The sequence below is a fragment of the Drosophila mojavensis genome, unplaced genomic scaffold (genome assembly GCF_018153725.1).
Source record: "Drosophila mojavensis isolate 15081-1352.22 unplaced genomic scaffold, ASM1815372v1 contig_72, whole genome shotgun sequence".
In the NCBI taxonomy this organism is placed as follows: domain Eukaryota; kingdom Metazoa; phylum Arthropoda; class Insecta; order Diptera; family Drosophilidae; genus Drosophila; species Drosophila mojavensis.
Window position 1 is genome coordinate 341,033 of NW_025318897.1, and position 6,848 is coordinate 347,880.

Genomic DNA, 6,848 nt, shown 5'->3' on the forward strand with positions numbered 1-6,848 from the left:
GAAGTAGTTTTAAGAGTCTCTGTTAGGTATATAAGAACTAGGATTTTAAGCAATAAAGAGTTCAGTTTCCATCTTGAATTCGGAGTTGTTTTATTTTAACGCTCTAACACTTCTAGAAAGCAAGTTTTCTTATCTAGGCTTTCATCTGACACTACCATTGAGGCAGTATCGGCTTTTATCTCAAATATGATTCCGGCTAATGTTTTTATATCGAAGTTTAGTTTTGCGACACCGCGTGAAATCGCTTCGTTCAAAATCAATGTGCCTGTAGAATACTTTAAAACCCTTTGTGACCCTAATTTCTGGCCACCTCATGTAGTTGTTCATGAATTTAAACCCAAACATCGTAACAGATCGATGCCTATTTCAGTAAATTTACCTTCGGTGCAATCTTCATCAAACGTTGTACCAAAAAACTAAATTACTTACAAACCTCTTCTCAGCTGTCCCTGATTTATCAAAATGTACGTGGCTTAAAGTCAAAACTTAAAAGTCTTTTCTTGCATAGTTTCAGTGTACAATATGATATTATCGCTTTCACTGTTGCGGATGTTGTAGTTTTTGTTTATTTGTGATTGATCTTCTTTTTGGCTTAACCCGTTGGAGGTGTTTTTGTTTTGATCGCCTTGTTGATCTTGCTGTGCCTCTACTCACAGCGTGGATTGGTAAGCCAAAGAAGAAACCACTTTTTTAAATTTAATATACAACTGTCACAACATTTGGTATTTGGTAGACTTGTGATCCGGCTCGAAGGACCATGAACGAATACACTTTACTATGTTGGTGTTTAGTTTCGTATTGATCTTTATTCTTCTGAGCCTGGGTTTATATACCCAGACTCATGCATAATTGTAAAATGTATTTTCCGATTTACCACGCCCCTAGTGGGCGGATCGGGAAAATTGTAACACTTTATAAATCGGAGATATACACGAGTATATGTTCCAAATTTCAAGTCTCTAGCTTCAATAGCGCCGAAATAGATTGCGGACAGCAAGACGGACACTGCACAAAACCAATATACTGATTCACTTTCGTAAATGAGTATACAAATTTCTAGCTTTCTAGCTCCATATTTACTTCCTGAATATGGGTCTATAAATACTCCTAAAGTTACTGCAGCCTCTCTGGCTGCAGCCATTAGGACATTGAAATCATCTTTCTCTATCGATGCTGATAATATTCCTAGTTGTGTGAGTAAAGAGTGCAGTGTTTCTCTTCAGTCACAATTACTAAAATTGTTAAACTTGTCCTTAGATACTTCTGTGTTCCCGCCAATTTGGAAAGAATCTTTCATCATTCTCCTTTATAAGCCAATAAGAAAGTTGCAGTCAGGCGTTACCGACTGCGGAATACTCATTCACATCCCATCAACAATTTAGAAGTTGAGTTTCGCTCTAATACTCTAGAAAATACAGTTTTTCCGATTTACCACCCCCCTACTGCGCGTAGGCACCTCATTTTTGGTCAGTTCTTAGAACGTGATAACGGTACCCTAACTGCAAAATTTGAATGCTTACCCTCAAAAAATGTGAAAATTTGAGGGTATTTTTCGATATGTTATGCCCCTAAAGAGGCGTAAAAATTATTTTTGGGGAATCGATAGAAGAGGCTACCAGTAACTCAACTATATAAATTTAAAGCTTCTAGTTATAAACTGTAGGAGATATAAACTTTTCGGTTTGCCGCGCGCCCTATGAACGGACATATATCTACCATAGCTTATTGGACTTGGGTGATCAACCCGCGTATATATACAAAATTTCAAAATTTCTCTAGCATCAATAGTGCCTAACATATAGCCGAATTCGAAAAATCACTATATCTTCAGGTCCGATTTGCCACGCCCCTAGTAGGCGTGGATATATAATTTTCATCCATCTTTATAGAATCGATACTTCTTACGTGCAAAATTTCAGCATTCTAGGTTTAAAACTTTAGGAGATACAGTTCTATCCGATTTGCCACGCCCACAATGGTTGTAGATATATCCGCCATAGCTCGTGATCTACACACCAAATTTCAGCTTTCTAGCTCTTCAACTAACATGATTTCTGGTATATCGGAAAATGCATTTTCCGATTTGCCACGCCCCTAAAGGGCGGATCGGGGAAATTCAAACACTTTATAAATTGGAGATATACACGAGTATGTGCTCCAAAGTCTCTGGCTTCAATAGCGCCGAAATAGACTGCGTTCATACAAAAACCAATATTCTAATTCAATTCCGTGAATCAGTATAATAATTCACTTTCGTGCCCTCAAGCCGTTTATTAACGTAAGAAAAATATATAACATATAAAAATTTATTTAAAATCGGAGTTATTAAAAAGTTATGCAAATGAGCGGTATTGCAAATTTCCCGATGGATTTGCTTCAACTGGATAGATTGAGAAACCCGATGAACTTGTTGAATCGGATGCAAGCGGTGTGCTCGTCCAATATATCACAATAGAAGTTGGTACTGGCTTTTCAACCTGTGCGCTGGACTACTGGATGCATTAGAGTGGAGCACGTGGAGGTTGCTCGAGCTGCATAATGCGGTCGTACGTCAGCATACCCAATCGGCCTTGCAAAATAATTGTATCCATTCCTTTCTTAGCAAGTATTTGTTGGTCCTCAGACAAGACAGACTGAAGATCTCTGCGTCATCCTTCGGCTTTTTATTGGCATTGTTGTCCAAATGTTCCAATGCTATTTGCAGGAACTCGCTACTTTCGTAATTTTTCCGTTTTTTGGCCTGATCTGGAAATAAAACATATTTGTTAATTAATTTGTATTATTATTACTACAGGCACCCACAAATGAAAGCGATTGGGAAAAAATCGCATCAAGCTTTGAGAGTTACTGGTATTTCGTCAATTGTATTGGTGGGATTGATGGAAAACATGTGCATATCAAGAAGCCCATATCATCAGGATAATTTTACTACAACTACAAGAAGACGTTTAGCATTGTATGAATTATTATGTGTGGAGGTTGGAGCTAACAGAAGGTATCAGATTCTGGAGTATTTGCACAATCAGAATTTAAAACAAGTAAGAACGTTGCAGTCGGGCGTTACTCATTCACATCGCATCAACAATTTAGTAGTTAAGTTTCGCTCTAATAATTTAGTTTTTTCCCGATTTGCGACGCCCCTACTGGGCGTAGACACCTCATTTTTGGTCAGTTCTTAGAACGTAACAACGTTTGAATGCTTACCCTCAAAAAATGTGTAAATTAGAGGGTATTTTTCGATATGCCATGCCCCTAAAGAGGCGTAAATTTTTTTTTGGGTTATCGATAGAGGAGGTTACCGGTAACTTAACTATCTAAATTTGAAGCTTCTAGCTATTATACTTAAAGAGATATTAACGTTTGCGGTTTGCCAAAGCTCCTGTGGGCGGACATATATCGCACAAAACTTTTTGGTCTTGGGTGATCAGCCCGAGTATATAAGTTAAGACTTTCGACAATCTAAGGAAGCTGGAGAGTCCAGTCAGACATTCAAGGGGAGAACCTAACCAGTTGAACAGATTTAGTTCAGTTTATATTCGGACTAGAGAGAGTTTAGACCTATTGTTCCAAATTATATAAAATATATTATTTCATTGAACACAAAGTTGTTATATATTCACAAGAACCCAACACAGCGTCCCCCAATCACTAGTACTCTAGTATGGGAGCGCTTAACTTATATACATAATTATTGCATCAATAGTGTCCAAAATATAGCAGAACTTAAAAAAATCATTATATCTTCAGATCCGATTTGCCACGCCCCCAATGGGCGCAGATATATCCGCCATAGCTCGTGATCTTGGGTGGTCGACGCGGATCTACATTCCAAATTTCAGCTTTCTAGCTCTTCAACTAATATGATTTCTGGCATATCGGAAAATGCATTTTCCGATTTGCCACGCCCCTAAAGGGCGGATCGGGGAAATTCAAACACTTTATAAATCGGAGATATACACGAGTATGTGTTCCAAATTTCAAGTCTCTAGCTTCAATAGCGCCGAAATAGATTGCGTTCATATGGACAGACGGACTGACGGACGGACAGCAAGACGGACATTGGACAAAACCAATATACTGATTCACTTTCGTGAATGAGTATAATAATTCACTTTCGTGAATTGGCTCGCCGAGTTGCTGAAAATGCTATTGGCATTTTGGCAAGCGGGCTCAGAATTTTATTAACAACAATTTGTATGTTTTGCTTTGCTGCTGTTATTTGCACAACTTTTTATTTATGAAAAACGCCGCAGATTTTTTCGGGGAACCATTGAGTCGACTAATGAAACTGGAGCTTCGAAGCCTGAACAGCATTTTGACGGTCTGCAGCCAGCAGGAGGAAATTTGCCAGAGAATGTCCAAGAAATTCGTAATAAAATTCGCGAATATTTTTATACAAGTGGAGCAGTCACTTGAAAAAATTATATACTTTAATAAATATTTTGCTTAAATAAAAACATATATAAATAAATTAATTAATACGCATAATACTTACATTTTCATTTTCAACACATGAAGTATCGTCAAATGTGCGAAGTCCATCGGCTGGCAATTCTTAATCATGCAGAAAGCTTAAATTTTCGAAATACCATATGTTGGGCTCGTAGATATCATCTGCACCAGCACCTGACTTCTCGCTTCTTTTAATTTTTGAATTTTCGCGCCTGTATGATGCTCGTTGAGAGTTAAGGTATTTTATTTTATTTTATTTATTTATTTTTTTTTGACGACGTTCATTATAGCATATTCATCTACCTCTATTTTAATAGCAACTTATCCCACGCTTTATTGCGCAAATGAATATTTTTGTAATGTTCGCTTTTATTTTGCCACAAATCCGGCTTATGTTCTACGCCATCAATAAATTCTTTAAGAAATTTTCGATTCATTTTTGCACGTCCTTGCTGTCAGAAATGTTTCTATAAGTGACGTTTGTCCGAACACTCGAATCCATTGTCGAACATGTTCGCACGAACACCCGTAAGATAGAAACATTTCTATATTTGTCCGAACAAAATCGGCGAACAAAATGTTCGTACGAACACTGCTATCCACATTCGAATATTTGACGATCACAACACCCCTATATTACCCCGCTCACCCACATATTTGTAAAAAACGTATTTCAAATACTAGAGATTGTGCTTTAGTAAATACATGCATACATGTTATATACATAATCTTAAAGTTTAATGAAGATTATCCACCCACACGAAAAGTTATCAAACAATTAAATTCCAGTTGTAATCCACTACTACAGACAATTCGTGTTTATGCGTGCGTGTGTTTGGCTGTGTGTGCATATGCGAATAATTATTGAAATATCCGTTGCGAAGGGTTCAGGGAATCTCGTAGTCAGGCAGTCTCGACTAGAGCTCTCTTACTTGTTATACCCTGAACCCATTGAAAATGGCAAATCAGGGTATATGGTTTTGTGAGTTGAGATGAGTCGATATAGCCGGATATCCGCCCGTCCGTTCGCCCGTATGAGCAAACCGATCTCAGAAGATATAATAGCTAGAAAGCTGATATTTTTCATGCATACTCGTGTGTACCATACGCAGTAAAAGTTTATAATATTTTTCGATAACTCATCCGATATCGTTTTTGTCGGGAATAATTTCGTTTTTTAACCTTATTTGAACACTATTGTACTGTAGACTTCAGATTTACTGTGTATAAGTTATCACAGAATTGTATTTAAGTAATGAATAAGTATATAATTCAATCGTTGCCAAATTCTACAGACGTATTTCGTTGATGCATAAGTTCAGTGCGCGAACCATGTTGGCCACGGTAACCCGACACTTGTACCTTTGTACTGTATCTTTTTTGCATCCTCTTTAATTGCCGTTTCGTTCGTCGCGGTTGGCGCCTTCTCAGCTTCATCTGCATAGAAAGCGCGCAAACCTAAAACGCTGTGTCAATCGTAGAAGACACACACACACACATATACATAAATCAAAACTCAGATAACCTGCATGCAGTGGCTTTGCATTCTGATTCTCTATATCATTTTTTCTTTCGTCCGTTGATCATCGCGTTTGGCGCCTTTTGTGCAGCGTCTGCACAGCTATTTCGAAAATAGTTGTCTCGAACACACACTGACATACATATGTATATACACTTGCCAGAAAAACTATGCGTACAGGCCTAACGTGCGACTTTGATAGAGAATAAATATGATAAATAATAGTATTATTATCAATATTATATTTTTTAGTGAAAAACTATTCAATAACATTTATAAAAAATTTTTTTTGTTAATTATATTAAATAGTTTTTTTTTTTTTAAGATTTTAAATAAGAAAAAACAACGAAAATTGACTTAGAAAAAGTATGCGTACAAACTAAAAAACAAAACCAAAAATAACTTTTTTTCAATGAAAATTTGAAAATTAATATGAGGTTGGATACCCCTTTCGCTTCTTGGTCTCTTCCAACCGTTTTGGCATCGATGCCGCCAATTTCCGGGTGAAATCAGCCGGAATTTTGAGCCACTCCTTCATCAGAACCGATTTGAGCAAGTCCTTTGAAGTAATTATTGGCTCTCTGATCTTGCGCTCCAAAAAATCCCATAAATGCTCTATGGGATTAAGTTTGAGTGACTGGGGAGGCGAATGAAGCTGGTGTCTAGTATTATAGAGCAACCAGAGCTTGACATTGTGAGTTGTGTGTTTGGGGTCATTGTCATGTTGGAAGACAAAGTCCTCCCCAAGACCCAATTGTCTGGCGCTTTGGTGTAAATTGTGTTTTAAGATATGGAGGTAATCCATATGGTTCATTGTGGACTCAATAAAATCCAAATTGCCCACTCCACTTGCTGCCATACACCCCCACACCATTAC

At 37.4% G+C, this 6,848-nt stretch overlaps 1 long non-coding RNA gene across 1 annotated transcript; it reads right to left on the minus strand.

Annotated features, from left to right (window-relative positions):
• Positions 1-2,292: 2,292 nt before the first annotated feature.
• On the minus strand, positions 2,293-4,918 carry LOC122757390. Its single transcript, XR_006357415.1, has 2 exons — positions 4,496-4,918; positions 2,293-2,745 (listed from the first exon to the last, which is right to left on the minus strand). It is a non-coding gene; the product is annotated as an uncharacterized LOC122757390 (long non-coding RNA).
• Between the last annotated feature and the right edge of the window lie 1,930 nt (positions 4,919-6,848).